A 16,685-nucleotide genomic window follows, 5' to 3' on the forward strand; every position below is an offset into this window, starting at 1 on the left:
ATATATATATATATATATATATATATATATATATATATATAGTGCTCCAGTTTATACTGTTTTGTATTTTTTACTGTGTATTTCAGTCACCTCATACAGCTTAAATCCTCTGTTTGTGCCCTGTATTCACTGTCAAATATCACAGGGGGTTATTTGCAGATACTGTATTGTGTTTGTCTGGCTATATTGTACTGTTACGCTCTAAGGCTACATTCCCTATAATCTCAGGGCGGCAAATCCGTGGACGCTTCTGCATCCTGCAGTACTGTCACCACGGATTTACCGGTCGGGGAAATGTTAGCTGCTGGTTCAGGTGCTGGGTGTCATACATCTCCCAGTCCACCTGCGGCACCTGTAGCCAATCAGGACCTACCTTGGGCAGCGTTTTCAAGTATGCTGGCTACGCTTGTAACACTGTATATGCCCCCTGTAGGACCTTCTGTGCCATTACAGCCACATATTGTCCCGGTAGTTAATCCGCCCTGGGCGGACACTCTGTCTACCCAGATACAACAATTAAATCAATATTTGGTTAGACAAAAGTCTACCCCACGCCCATCTGGGGCCAATGGGTCATCTAAGCGGACCATTTCTTCCTCACAATCCACTAATATTTCGGATAATTCTTCAGTTGAGGATGGGGAATATACTGATCACACTGATACAGTTGCTTCCGATGAGGAATCTACAACCCAGGTTGATGTACCTGACCTAGTGGAGGCTATCAAGCTGATTCTCCAAATTGATGATGAGATCGAGCCTACTGCTACGTCTAAGCATCCTGATAAGTTTAAACGTCAGAAGGTTGCTAAAGTAGTTTTACCACATTCTGACCTTTTAATTGACATACGTCAGGAATCCTGGTCGTCTCCAGAAAAGAAGTTTTCCCTGTCTTAAAAGATGCTAGCTCGTTATCCTATTCCTGCGGGGTTGAGTAACAAGTGGGAAACTCTACCGCCAGTGGGCTCTCATGTCGCCCGTCTAGTGGTGTCGTCTACTCTGCCTGTCACCACTGTCACCTCACTGAAGGAACCGACGGATAAGCGTGTGGAGGGTTGCCTGAAGTCTATTTACTCTCTTACCGGTGCTGTACATAGACCCACTACGGTGGCCTCCGGGGCTGCGAAAGGAATTGAAGCATGGGTTCAGGCAATTGAGGATGAGCTGCCTCCAGGATTTTTCTGACACTGCCAGACAATATCTGTCTTATATCACCACGGCCTCCCACTATATTCAGGAGGCGGCCTCTGATGCAGGCGTAATGGTGGCCAAGGTGTCTACTGCATCCATCCTGGCTCACCGGATTCTGTGGTTGAGGTCCTGGAAGGTGGACCTGGACTCCAAAAAGACCTTGGAGGTGCTCCCTTTTAAGGGAGACCTACTATTTGGGGAGGATCTAAACAAGATTGTGACTGACTTGGCGACCGCCAAGACTGCGTTTCTCCCAAGTAATAATCCTTCTGCTCCGATGGCTAAGAGTACCACTTTTCGTTCCTTTTGACCTCCAGGGAAAGCAAAAGGCCAGGCGTACCCGAGACAGGCTCGTGCTTCCAAAACCACTAAGCCCAAATCTAAACACTCTTGGGCCGCCCGTCAGCTTGCTTCCAAACATTACAAGCCTGCTGCATGACGGGACGGGCCTCCCCCTGAGGGAGCCCAGGGTGGGAGTCTGACTTCTGCAGTTCGCCCAGGCCTGGTTAAAGACCACTTCGGACGCCTGAGTGCGGAAAGTTGTCTCTCACGGGTACGCAATCTCTTTCAAGAGACGTCCCCCTCGCCAGTTTTGCACGACGGTTATCCCTTCAGATCCGTTAAATGCACAAGCTCTACACTTGGTTGTACAATCCCTCCTGGACACAGGAGTGGTAGTGCCGGTACCTCTGTCTCAGAGAGGCAGGGGATACTATTCGACCCTGTTTCTGGTTATGAAACCAAATGGGTTCTTCCGGCCTATACTCAACCTCAAATCTTTGAACAAATTTGTGAGAGTATCCAAATTCCGTATGGAAACTCTGCAATCCATTGTTCTGGCAATGGAGCCCAAAGACTATATGGTATCCCTGAACATACAGGATGCTTACCTGCACATACCTATTGCCATGTCACATCAGCAATATCTGCGGTTTGCTATTGGCAACCTACATTATCAATTCCAGGCCTTGCCTTTTGGATTGGCCACTGCCCCTCGGATCTTCACCAAGGTCATGGCCGTAATGACGTCCCTTCTCCGCCGTCAGTGAATCTGGATCCTGCGTATCTGGACGACTTGCTGATCCTGGCGAACTCCCAAGATGTTCTCCTCAGTCATCTGGAACTGACTGTCCAATTCCTAGAAGCCCACGGGTGCCTCATCAACTGGAAGAATTCCTTGCTGGTCCCTGCTCGGAGCATGGTGCATCTGGGGACACTGCTGGACACACACAACCAGCGATTGTTTTTGTCTCCAGAGAAATTCCTGAAACTTCAGGACAGGATCACATACTTCCTCTCTCGCCCAAGAGTGTTGATACACTCGGCAATGCAAGTACTAGGCCTCATGGTGTCTGCTTTCGACATGGTAGAGTACGCTCAATTTCATTCCCGCCCTCTGCAGAGGTTAATCCTTTCCAAGTGGGACAGCCTGCCTCATCGGATCGGGTCTCAAATGATCTCCTTGACTCCGGAGGTTCGCCTGTCACTGTCCTGGTGGATACAGGACCAACAGTTGAGCAGGGGTCGTCCCTTCTGGATTTCCAACTGGGTCCTCCTAACGACGGATGCCAGTCTGCGGGGTTGGGGCGCAGTGCTGGAGCAACACTCTCTCCAGGGTCAGTGGACCAGGGAGGAATCTCTCCTCCCAATTAACATTCTGGAATTGCGGGCAGTGTTCAATGCATTGATACTGGTCCTGCCTCTAGTACAGTACAGGCCTATTCAAGTACAATCAGACAACGCCACCACGGTGGCGTACATAAATCATCAAGGCGGTACTCGAAGCCGCATGGCAATGATGAAAGTGTCAAAAATCCTCTGCCAGCGATATCGGCGGTGTTCATTCCCGGAGTCCTCAACCTGGAAGCGGATTTCCTCAGTCATCAGGACGTTCACGCCGGAGAGTGGAGTCTTCATCCGGAAGTCTTTCAACTCTTAGTGGACAAGTGGGGCCTACCAGATGTAGACCTGATGGTGTCTCGACACAATCACAAGGTTCCGGTCTTCAGATCAAGGACAAGGGATCCTCAAGCAGCATTCGTGGACGCACTGGCAATTCCATGGAACTTTCGGCTGCCGTAAGTATTCCCTCCAGACATTGGTTTCTCAGACATGCAGGGTCTCTCGATAGAGCGTCCTCTTCTACTTCCTGAATGCCCAGACCTCCTCTTTCAGGGCCCTTGTGTCTACCCGGACCTGGCCAGGCTGGCGTTGACGGCGTGGCTCTTGAAGCTTCACTCCTGAGGGCCAAGGGATTCTCTTAGGCCAGAGGTTCTCAAACTCGGTCCTCGGGGGCACACACAGTGCATGTTTGCAGGTAACCCAGCAGGTGCACAGGTGTATTAATTACTCACTGACACATTTTAAAAGGTCCACAGGTGGAGCTAATTATTTCACTTGCGATTCTGTGAGGAGACCTGCAAAACATGCACTGTGTGTGCCCCCGAGGACCGAGTTTGAGAACCTCTGTCTTAGGCGGTTATTCAAACTATGCTGAAAGCCCGTAAACCGGCTTATGCATGGATTTATCATAGGGTATGGAATTCTTACTTCACCTGGTGTGCTGGTAAGAAATATAATGCATATACTTTCAAAACGTCCAGACTTTTGGCTTTTCTGCAACAGGGCCTGGACTTAGGCCTTCGTCTAGCCTCCCTCAAGGTTCATATTTCTGCCTTGTCGGTGTGGTTTCAGAGAAAAATTGCGTCTCTTCCCGACGTTCATCCTTTCACTCGGGGTGTTTTACGGATTCAGCCTCCCTATATCCCTCCTGTGGCCTCATGGGATCTGTCTGTTGTTTTGAATGCCCTACAAGTGTCTCCATTTGAGCCTCTTGAGTCCGTGGAACTTAAGTGCCTTACGTTTAAGGTTGTTTTTCTGTTGGCTGTTGCCTCTGCTAGGAGGTTGAGGGACTTAGACGCTTTGTCCTGTTGTCCACCTTTTCTGATTTTTCACAGTGACCGGGCAGTTCTTCAAACTCGCCCTAGTTTTCTCCCTAAGGTGATGTCATCTTTCCATCTTAACCAAGAGATTGTGGTTCCGGCTTTTCTCTCTTCTGGTCTGTCCTCCAAAGAGCAGTCTTTGGATGTAGTACGGGCTCTCCGTATTTATGTTGAGAGGACTGCCTCTATCAGGAGGTCAGATATCCTTTTTGTACTTTTTAGTTTTCACAAACGTGGCTGGCCTGTGAATAAGCAAACCTTGGCCAGATGGATTAGAATGGTGATTGCACAAGTCTATGCTCAGGCTGGGCTCCCAGCTCCTGCTGCTATCAAAGCCCATTCTACTTGGTCTGTTGGACCTTCTTGGGTGGCCCGCCGACGCACATCCGCAGAACAATTGTGCAAGGCGACTACGTGGTCCTCCGTGAACACGTTCATTTAGGTTCTATACCTTTGATACTTCCGCCTCCCAGGATGCTTCCTTTTCTACGCCGGGTTCTTGTACCCGCTACAATGCTGCCCCTCCCATGAGGAACTGCTTTAGGACATCCCTGATGTATTCCCTGTGGAATCCCAGTGTACCCCGCTGCAGAAAAGGAGATTTATGGTAGACTTACCATAGTTGAATCTCTTTCTGCGAGGTACACTGGATTCCACAGGGCGCCCATCCTGACGCTCTTAGCTTCTTTGGGTTTGTTTGGCATTAGCCGCTGGTCCCTTCTCCTGTCGTGAGAGTGTGATTCTATGTGACTAACATCTGTCGTCTCTTTTACTTGCTTCTGCATTGGACTGGTTAACGAAACTGAGCTCCAGTGCATGGAGGCGGGGCTATAGAGGAGGCAGTGCAGTGCATCCTGGGAAAAGTCAAAGCTTTAGCCTATTGGTGCCTCGGATCATGAGCCAACTCTACACCCCAATGTATTCCCTGTGGAGTCCAGTGTACCTCGCAGAAAGAGATTAAACTATGGTAAGTCTACCATAAATCTCATTTTTGGAGAGCAGCGATTTCTCCTTGAAATCCTGCCTTGCACACCATTGTTGTTCAGTGTTCTCCTGATGGTGGCCTCATGAACATATATACCCCTTTTCCACTACCTTTAAAAACACGGGTTCCTAGTGAAAACGACCCCCTTCCCCTGGCAAATTCCCGGATCAAGTGATCCGGGAATCCTACCCGGGTATCTTGCCGGGTTGAACACGTGTTCAACCCGGTAAGCTGTGTAGTGTGAACGGAAACCGTGTCGAGGCGACACGGCTCCCATTCACAGTGAATGGAAGGGCGGCGCTGGGACATCATGTGATCTCCCAGCGCCGCCCCTGCTGCGTCACTAGCAGCGTCGCCAACCCGGCAATATGCCGGGTTGGTGAGCGCTGTGGGAAAGGGGGCTGTAGCACGGGTCGCAGCCGTGTCAGGCTCCCGGCAGCGACCCGTGCTACAGGTGGAAAAGGGGTATAACATTAGCTAATTTGAGAATGGCCTTCAATTATTTAGAGGTTACCCTGGGTTCCTTTGTGACCTTGCAAACTATTAGACGCCTTGTTCTAGGCGTGATACACTTGCACAAACGTGTTGTGAATATCAGACTTTGATAAATCCCTGTTCTTTTAAAAAGACAGGTTGTCCACTTACACCTGATTGTCATCCCAAAGATTGAAAATACTTGACTTCACCTTCGAAATATCTGCTAAGCCTAAAGGTTCACATACTTTTGACACTCACAGATATGTGATATTGGATAATTTTCCTAATAAAAAATGAGCTTGTCTATTTTTTTTTTTTTTTTGTCTCATTTGTTTGATTTGGTTCTTTTTATCTACTTTTAGGACTTGTGTGAAAACCTATTGTAGTTTTGGGGCAAATTTCAGAAGAAATTTAGAAAAATCTGAAGGGTTCACAAATTTTCAAGCACCACTGTAACTGGCTGATAACAGAAAATTGTATGATGTGGGCCTGGCATTAACTCAGGAAGTTGGCAGGGCCTTGATGCATTGTCATTTTCCTCACACTTGCCCTTTGGACCTTTCTTCAGGGATTTTCTGGAGTGCAGGTCCAAAATAAATAAATAAATAAGGATTTCTTACTGATCTTTTGTTACCCACACACTAAAACAATATGAAGTAGTATATTTTGATAGGGATGTGCTATAGTGAAGCTTCACTTACAGGGATTATGAGAAATTGTGGTGCTTGCTTACTGTAGCTCTTACAGGTGCTTAGCGAGTCTAATTCAGATCTGATCGCAGCAGCAAATTTGTTCGCAAATGGCCAAAACCATGTGCACTGCAGGAAGGGGGTGGGGGGTGGCGATATAACATGTGCAGAGAGAGTTATGGGCCCTACCCACTGGCCGACATTACTGCACGATATGAACGATCTTGTTCATTAATGAACGAGATAACGTTCATATCGTGCAGTGTGGAGGCTCCAGCAATGAACGATGCGCGGCCCCGCGCTCGTTCATCGCTGGTCCCCCGTCGGCTGTACATGCAGGCCAATATGGACGATCTCGTCCATATTCGCCTGCACTTCAATGCAGCCGGGTGACGGGGGGAGTGAAGAAATTTCACTGCCCCCCCCCCCAGCCGCAGGGTCGGCCGTATCCGCCATCGGGCAGCTCAGCGGCGGATCGGCCAGTGTGTAGGGCCTATTAGATTTGGGCTGGACGTGTTCAAACTGAAATCTAAATTGCAGTGTAAAAATAAAGCAGCCAGTATTTACCCTGCACAGAAACAATATAACCTCTCTCTGCACGTGTTATATCTGCCCCCCTGCAGTGCACATGGTTTTGTCCATTAGCTAACAAATTTGCTGCTGCGATCAGATCTGAATTACCCCCCCAGGTCTAGTATTTCCATGGTAAATGCACTGGGACATGGGCTGTGAGTCACAGGCTCCAGTTACCAGGGTGTCCCATGGAATCCTGGCAATGGAATTTGTCCAGACCTGGATTAAAAATAATGGCTCCATACATTTGCATGGAAACATGGGAGTTCTGCAGATTAAAGTATGTGAAAAGTCTAGGAAAATTGTCAAAAACAATTATGGTAATTGTGATGTATTATAATTTCATGTGACCTTCCTTGAAAAGTAAATCTTTAGTTGATATTGCAAATTAAAGCCAATAGTGTCAGATGTGCATTTACTCTTCTCATGATCGTAAATATTTTCCAACCCTATGACCAGACCTGGCATACAAATAATATCTGCACTTTTAAAGAAGTTGTTAGGGTAGAAGAAATAGGGATATTTATCCAGTCTTTAGTTTTAAATTTTACAATTCACAGTTTTCAGGGTTGGAAGAAAAAAAACCAAATTGTTTTTTTTCTTTAGTTAAAATGTTTATTTTGGGGTTGTTGTTTTTTTTGCATTAATGTTTTAGTTACAAAAAATAAACCTGTTTATATTAATACTGTGAAACATTGCTATATATTAGAAATGTTGATTAATGCTTTGTAACAATAACCGTTATTAAGCTTTGATAAGATTTACTTTACAGCTTTTCAATAAAATCTAATTTCTCTATCGTCCTAGTGGATGCTGGGGTTCCTGAAAGGACCATGGGGAATAGCGGCTCCGCAGGAGACAGGGCACAAAAAGTAAAGCTTTTCCAGATCAGGTGGTGTGCACTGGCTCCTCCCCCTATGACCCTCCTCCAGACTCCAGTTAGATTTTTGTGCCCGGCCGAGAAGGGTGCAATTCTAGGTGGCTCTCATAAAGAGCTGCTTAGAGAAAGTTTAGCTTAGGTTTTTTATTTTACAGTGATTCCTGCTGGCAACAGGATCACTGCAACGAGGGACAGAGGGGAGAAGAAGTGAACTCACCTGCGTGCAGGATGGATTGGCTTCTTGGCTACTGGACATCAGCTCCAGAGGGACGATCACAGGTACAGCCTGGATGGTCACCGGAGCCGCGCCGCCGGCCCCCTTGCAGATGCTGAAGTAAGAAGAGGTCCAGAATCGGCGGCTGAAGACTCCTGCAGTCTTCTAAAGGTAGCGCACAGCACTGCAGCTGTGCGCCATTTTCCTCTCAGCACACTTCACACGCAGTCACTGAGGGTGCAGGGCGCTGGGGGGGGGGCGCCCTGGGAGGCAAATGAAAACCTATTAAAAGGCTAAAAATACCTCACATATAGCCCCCAGAGGCTATATGGAGATATTTAACCCCTGCCTGTATTCACAAAATAGCGGGAGACGAGCCCGCCGAAAAAGGGGCGGGGCCTATCTCCTCAGCACACGGCGCCATTTCCTCTCACAGCTCCGCTGGTCAGGACGGCTCCCAGGTCTCTCCCCTGCACTGCACTACAGAAACAGGGTAAAACAGAGAGGGGGGGCAAATTTAATGGCAATATCTTGATATATATAAAGCAGCTATAAGGGAGCACTTATTATAAGGCTATCCCTGTCATATATAGCGCTTTTTGGTGTGTGCTGGCAGACTCTCCCTCTGTCTCCCCAAAGGGCTAGTGGGTCCTGTCTTCGTTTAGAGCATTCCCTGTGTGTCTGCTGTGTGTCGGTACGTGTGTGTCGACATGTATGAGGACGATATTGGTGTGGAGGCGGAGCAATTGCCAAATATGGGGATGTCACCTCCTAGGGGGTCGACACCAGAATGGATGCCTTTATTTGTGGAATTACGGGATAGCGTCAACTCGCTTAAGCAGTCGTTTGACGACATGAGGCGGCCGGACAATCAATTAGTGCCTGTCCAGGCGCCTCAAACACCGTCAGGGGCTGTAAAACGCCCTTTGCCTCAGTCGGTCGACACAGACCCAGACACAGGCACTGATTCCAGTGGTGACGGTGACCAATCAACCGTATTTTCCAGTAGGGCCACACGTTATATGATTTTGGCAATGAAGGAGGCGTTACATTTAGCTGATACTACAGGTACCACTAAACAGGGTATTATGTGGGGTGTGAAAAAACTACCTATAGTTTTTCCTGAATCAGAAGAATTAAATGACGTGTGTGATGAAGCGTGGGTTGCCCCTGATAAAAAGCTGATAATTTCAAAGAAATTATTGGCATTATACCCTTTCCCGCCAGAGGTTAGGGAGCGCTGGGAAACACCTCCTAGGGTGGACAAGGCGCTAACACGCTTATCAAAACAAGTGGCGTTACCTTCTCCTGAGACGGCCGCACTTAAAGATCCATCAGATAGGAGGATGGAAAATATCCAAAAAAGTATATACACACATGCAGGTGTTATACTACGACCAGCTATAGCGTCTGCCTGGATGTGCAGTGCTGGGGTAGTTTGGTCAGAGTCCCTGATTGAAAATATTGATACCCTGGACAGGGACAATATTTTACTGTCGTTAGAACAAATAAAGGATGCATTTCTTTATATGCGTGATGCACAGAGGGATATCTGCACACTGGCATCACGGGTAAGTGCTATGTCCATTTCGGCCAGAAGAGCTTTATGGACGCGACAGTGGACAGGCGATGCGGATTCAAAACGGCATATGGAAGTTTTGCCGTATAAAGGGGAGGAGTTATTTGGAGTCGGTCTATCAGATTTGGTGGCCACGGCTACAGCCGGGAAATCCACCTTTCTACCTCAAGTCACTCCCCAACAGAAAAAGGCACCGACTTTTCAACCGCAGCCCTTTCGTTCCTTTAAAAATAAGAGAGCAAAGGGCTATTCATATCTGCCACGAGGCAGAGGTCGAGGGAAGAAACAGCAACAGGCAGCTCCTTCCCAGGAACAGAAGCCCTCCCCGGCTTCTACAAAAGCCTCAGCATGACGCTGGGGCTTCTCAAGCGGACTCGGGGACGGTGGGAGGTCGTCTCAAAAATTACAGCGCGCAGTGGGCTCACTCGCAGGTAGATCCCTGGATCCTGCAGATAATATCTCAGGGGTACAGGTTGGAATTAGAGACAGATCCACCTCGCCGTTTCCTGAAGTCTGCTTTACCAACGTCCCCTTCCGAAAGGGAGACGGTTTTGGAAGCCATTCACAAGCTGTACTCTCAGCAGGTGATAGTCAAGGTACCTCTTCTACAACAAGGGAAGGGGTATTATTCCACTCTATTTGTGGTACCGAAGCCGGATGGCTCGGTAAGGCCTATTCTAAATCTGAAGTCCTTGAACCTGTACATAAAGAAGTTCAAGTTCAAGATGGAGTCACTCAGAGCAGTGATAGCGAACCTGGAAGAAGGGGACTTTATGGTATCCTTGGACATCAAGGATGCGTATCTCCACGTTCCAATTTACCCCTCACACCAGGGGTACCTCAGATTCGTTGTACAAAACTGTCACTATCAGTTTCAGACGCTGCCGTTTGGTTTGTCCACGGCACCTCGGATCTTTACAAAGGTAATGGCCGAGATGATGATTCTTCTTCGAAGAAAAGGCGTATTAATTATCCCATACTTGGACGATCTCCTAATAAGGGCAAGGTCCAGAGAACAGCTAGAGATGGGATTAGCAATATCTCAAGAGGTGCTAAAGCAGCACGGATGGATTCTGAATATTCCAAAATCCCAATTAATGCCGACAACTCGTCTGCTGTTCCTAGGGATGATTCTGGACACGGTTCAGAAAAAGGTTTTTCTTCCCGAGGAAAAAGCCAAGGAGTTATCCGACCTGGTCAGGAATCTCCTAAAACCAGGAAAGGTGTCTGTACATCAATGCACAAGATAACCCTGTCTCCAAGGACAAGGGTATCTCTTCTGTGGTGGTTGCAGAGGGCTCATCTATTGGAGGGCCGCAGATTCGGCATACAGGATTGGATCCTGGTGACCACGGACGCCAGCCTGAGAGGCTGGGGAGCAGTCACACAAGGAAGAAACTTCCAGGGAGTGTGGTCGAGCCTGGAAAAGTCTCTTCACATAAACATTCTGGAACTAAGAGCAATCTACAATGCTCTAAGCCAGGCGGAACCTCTGCTTCAAGGAAGACCGGTGTTGATCCAGTCGGACAACATCACGGCAGTCGCCCATGTAAACAGACAGGGCGGCACAAGAAGCAGGAGTGCAATGGCAGAAGCTGCCAGGATCCTTCGCTGGGCGGAGAATCACGTGATAGCACTGTCAGCAGTGTTCATCCCGGGAGTGGACAACTGGGAAGCAGACTTCCTCAGCAGACACGATCTTCACCCGGGAGAGTGGGGACTTCATCCAGAAGTTTTCCACATGCTAATAAACCGTTGGGAAAGACCAATGGTGGACATGATGGCGTCTCGCCTCAACAAAAAACTGGACAGGTATTGCGCCAGGTCAAGAGATCCGCAGGCAATAGCTGTGGACGCGCTGGTAACACCTTGGGTGTACCAGTCGGTGTATGTGTTTCCTCCTCTGCCTCTCATACCAAAGGTATTGAGAATCATAAGGCAAAGCGGAGTAAGAACGATACTAGTGGCTCCGGATTGGCCAAGAAGGTCTTGGTACCCGGAACTTCAAGAGATGGTCACGGACGATCCGTGGCCTCTACCTCTAAGACAGGACCTGCTTCAGCAGGGACCGTGTCTATTCCAAGACTTACCGCGGCTGCGTTTGACGGCATGGCGGTTGAACGCCAGATCCTAAAAGGAAAAGGCATTCCAGAAGAAGTCATTCCTACCTTGATTAAGGCAAGAAAGGAAGTCACCGCGAAGCATTATCACCGCATTTGGCGGAAATATGTTGCGTGGTGCGAGGATCGGAGTGCTCCGACGGAGGAATTTCAACTGGGTCGTTTCCTACATTTCCTGCAATCAGGATTGTCTATGGGTCTCAAATTGGGATCTATTAAGGTTCAAATTTCGGACCTGTCAATATTCTTCCAAAAAGAATTGGCCTCAGTTCCTGAGGTCCAGACTTTTGTCAAGGGAGTACTGCATATACAGCCTCCTGTGGTGCCTCCGGTGGCACCGTGGGATCTAAATGTAGTTTTAGATTTCCTCAAATCCCATTGGTTTGAACCACTAAAAGATGTGGATTTGAAATATCTCACATGGAAAGTGACTATGTTACTGGCCCTGGCGTCCGCCAGGAGAGTATCTGAACTGGCGGCTTTTTCTTATAAAAGCCCTTATTTAATTTTCCATTCGGATAGGGCAGAGCTGCGGACGCGTCCGCATTTTCTCCCTAAGGTGGTATCAGCGTTTCACCTGAACCAGCCTATTGTAGTGCCTGCGGCTACAAGCGACTTGGAGGACTCCAAGTTGTTGGACGTTGTCAGAGCTTTAAAAATATACATTTCAAGGACGGCTGGAGTCAGAAAATCTGACTCGCTGTTTATACTGTATGCACCCAACAAGTTGGGTGCGCCTGCTTCTAAGCAGTCGATTGCTCGTTGGATTTGTAACACAATTCAACTTGCACATTCTGTGGCAGGCCTGCCACAGCCTAAATCTGTTAAGGCCCATTCCACAAGGAAGGTGGGCTCATCTTGGGCGGCTGCCCGAGGGGTCTCGGCATTACAACTCTGCCGAGCAGCTACGTGGTCAGGGGAGAACACGTTTGTAAAATTCTACAAATTTGATACCCTGGCAAAGGAGGACCTGGAGTTCTCTCATTCGGTGCTGCAGAGTCATCCGCACTCTCCCGCCCGTTTGGGAGCTTTGGTATAATCCCCATGGTCCTTTCAGGAACCCCAGCATCCACTAGGACGATAGAGAAAATAAGAATTTACTTACCGATAATTCTATTTCTCGGAGTCCGTAGTGGATGCTGGGCGCCCATCCCAAGTGCGGATTATCTGCAATACTTGTACATAGTTATTGTTAACTAATTCGGGTTATTGTTTAGGGAGCCATCTTTCAGAGGCTCCTCTGTTATCATACTGTTAACTGGGTTTAGATCACAAGTTGTACGGTGTGATTGGTGTGGCTGGTATGAGTCTTACCCGGGATTCAAAATCCTCCCTTATTGTGTACGCTCGTCCGGGCACAGTACCTAACTGGAGTCTGGAGGAGGGTCATAGGGGGAGGAGCCAGTGCACACCACCTGATCTGGAAAAGCTTTACTTTTTGTGCCCTGTCTCCTGCGGAGCCGCTATTCCCCATGGTCCTTTCAGGAACCCCAGCATCCACTACGGACTCCGAGAAATAGAATTATCGGTAAGTAAATTCTTATTTTCTCTAGCATCCATAAGGGATACTGGGGTTCACTTAGTACGATGGGGTATAGACGGCGTCCAAAGGAGCTGGTGCACTTTAAATTTCTTCAACTGTGTGTGCTGGCTCCTCCCCTCTATGCCCCCTCCCACAGGCAGTTTAGAAATGTGCCCTCAGGAGAGGATGCACACTGGAGCTCCAGAGAATTTTATTCCGTTTCTTTTAAAACTTTATTATTTTTGGTATGCTATTTGGGCAACTGCATGCCTGCACCGTGGGAGTTAGGGATGGCAGTTACCGGTCTCTTCAGGTGTCCGAGCCGCTTACCCGCTGCAGGACCAGCGTCTTAAGAGGTTGTTGTACAGTGGGGCACTGTGCCTTAGCTGTCACAATCGCAGCACACTGCACACCTCAAACAGATGCTTGAAGGTGAGGGGTGGTGAATACAAATTAGGGGCTCCACGAGGGGGGTCCCCCGGTTTTTGGTGCGGCGCAAACGCAGGGGTGGCATACGGAACCCTCCCTGAGGGGATCCGCTATAGCCCCCTGCGTACACTGGCCAGCGGTAGTAAAAACATGTATCTTTACTTAGTTTTACACTCTCTGGGAGACATTGCCAGTATAAAAATCTACATAGCTCCGGCACCATTACAGGGGGCGGAGCTTCCTTCAAATCGGGACCATCAGCGTTTTGGTGCCTTCCTCTGCTTACAGCTGCAGCAGCAGGCACACACAGCTCTGCCAGACACTCAGGATATGCAGGAAAACTGGTACAGGGCTACACACCGTAAGGACAGGCTTGCTATTATATTACGTGTGTGTGTGTGTGTGTGTGTGTGTGTGTGTTTTGTCTACTGTAAACATGGTAAAACATCAGTTATGCAGTGTATGTCACACCAGATTTTCTCCCTCTGCATCTGGTTCCATATCATGTGAACAATGCAGCCAGTCCTCACAACTCAGTAAGGGGGCTGGGGGAAAAGGTCAAGAGCCTTCCTGGCTAGGTGCCATAAAATCCATGATGTCAGATATGTCATCTCAGCTCACTGCTAATACTCAAAAGAAAAAGAGAGAGAAGGTTCGAAATGCCCTATAGTGGTGCACGTTTTTTTTAATTTCATTAAAATATAACTTTTATTATAATATTCAATAAAAAACCAGCGAATTATAAAAGGAAAAATAGAATAATGTGAATAAGAAAGAAATCGTGATTAAAAATGAAAATTACTGCGCCCTAGATGTCACGGGATTAGCTCATATATAACTATTAAAGTTTCTGAGTGATGAAGAGTGTATTAGGAGTTTGTACTTCCTATATGTCTATGGTTAAGGCTTACATTGCGTTTTTATTAATTTTAACAGAACCCTTAGGGAATCAAAATTTTATTATCTAATCCCTTCCGGGATCTAAGGTGTGGGACAGTTGAGGGAGCAGGACTCCAGGTATCTTTGTATGTGATATGTGTTGATAATACCCTAATAATAGGCTGTATATGGTGATACCAGTGGTTATTCTCAATAAAATGATCAACAAATACTGTGTATAATATGAACTTTATGAGATATCCTATATGCACATGCGATCATACTGAAGAGTACTAATAAAGGATTAAACACATGCGAAGATATCTGTGACATGGTTCACACTCATAATGATCTTTCAATAATCACAGTCCTGTTTGCAGCATATGCTATACGAATATTGAGCTTGTGAAATTCTCATAAAAGATACTATAATGAAAAACTGTGTACTACTGGGTGCCTGGTACACGGTGATCTCATATGGATCATTAAACCACACACATTATACAGATCTATGCTGACTTTGAGAAAATGAGATAAAAGAATGTTATTATGACAAGGGATAACTGATTATTCACTGTTGGCAGCAGACCTAGCTGTTATTTAGCTTTACCACTATGTTATAAGATCGAGACAATTGTATCTAATATTTAGAAACAGTTTTGAAGAGTCTGCTAGAATCCAATGCTCACAGTGACAGTTACCAACTTTCCCTTAGTGGATACATTTGTATCACTCACATCTCATGTTTCTCTTTTTGCGGTTATAACACCATGCTTAGGGGAACATGTAAATGCTTTGGGAATTATTAATCAAGTCAGAGTTCTGAAATTAATTCTGTGAGATATTGAAAGCAAAAAGTACACAGTACGTAGACGTATTAGTCTCTCACCTATCTAAAAATAAGAATTTACTTACCGATAATTCTATTTCTCGGAGTCCGTAGTGGATGCTGGGGTTCCTGAAAGGACCATGGGGAATAGCGGCTCCGCAGGAGACAGGGCACAAAAGTAAAGCTTTTACAGGTCAGGTGGTGTGTACTGGCTCCTCCCCCTATGACCCTCCTCCAGACTCCAGTTAGGTACTGTGCCCGGACGAGCGTACACAATAAGGGAGGATTTTGAATCCCGGGTAAGACTCATACCAGCCACACCAATCACACCGTACAACTTGTGATCTAAACCCAGTTAACAGTATGATAACAGAGGAGCCTCTGAAAGATGGCTTCCTAAACAATAACCCGAATTAGTTAACAATAACTATGTACAAGTATTGCAGATAATCCGCACTTGGGATGGGCGCCCAGCATCCACTACGGACTCCGAGAAATAGAATTATCGGTAAGTAAATTCTTATTTTCTCTATCGTCCTAGTGGATGCTGGGGTTCCTGAAAGGACCATGGGGATTATACCAAAGCTCCCAAACGGGCGGGAGAGTGCGGATGACTCTGCAGCACCGAATGAGAGAACTCCAGGTCCTCCTTTGCCAGGGTATCAAATTTGTAAAAATTTACAAACGTGTTCTCCCCTGACCACGTAGCTGCTCGGCAGAGTTGTAATGCCGAGACCCCTCGGGCAGCCGCCCAAGATGAGCCCACCTTCCTTGCGGAATGGGCCTTAACAGATTTAGGCTGTGGCAGGCCTGCCACAGAATGTACAAGTTGAATTTTGTTACAAATCCAACGAGCAATCGACTGCTTAGAAGCAGGTGCACCTAACTTGTTGGGTGCATACAGTATAAACAGCGAGTCAGATTTTCTGACTCCAGCCGTCCTTTAAATGTATATTTTTAAGGCTCTGACAACGTCCAACAACTTGGAGTCCTTCAAGTCGTCTGTAGCCGCAGGCACTACAATAGGCTGGTTCAGGTGAAACGCTGATACCACCTTAGGGAGAAAATGCGGACGCGTCCGCAGCTCTGCCCTATGTCGAATGGAAAATTAAATAAGGGCTTTTATAAAACAAAGCCGCCAGTTCAGATACTCTCCCGGCCGAAGCCAGGGCCAGTAACATAGTCACTTTCCATGTGAGATATTTCAAATCCACATTCTTTAGTGGTTCAAACCAATTGGATTTGAGGAAATCTAAACTACATTTAGATCCCACGGTGCCACCTTAGGCACCACAGGAGGCTGTATATGCAGTACTCCTTTGATAAAAATCTGGACCTCAGGGACTGAGGCCAATTCTTTTTGGAAGAATATTGAT

At 47.2% G+C, this 16,685-nt stretch overlaps 1 protein-coding gene across 1 annotated transcript in view; it reads left to right on the forward strand.

The window, feature by feature from the left end:
- MRPL18 (mitochondrial ribosomal protein L18) overlaps positions 1-16,685 on the forward strand; it is a 183,742-nt gene that overhangs the window by 20,991 nt on the left and 146,066 nt on the right. The gene's annotated exons all lie outside the window — the stretch shown is intronic.

The sequence above is a fragment of the Pseudophryne corroboree genome, chromosome 6, assembly GCF_028390025.1.
Source record: "Pseudophryne corroboree isolate aPseCor3 chromosome 6, aPseCor3.hap2, whole genome shotgun sequence".
NCBI lineage: Eukaryota > Metazoa > Chordata > Amphibia > Anura > Myobatrachidae > Pseudophryne > Pseudophryne corroboree.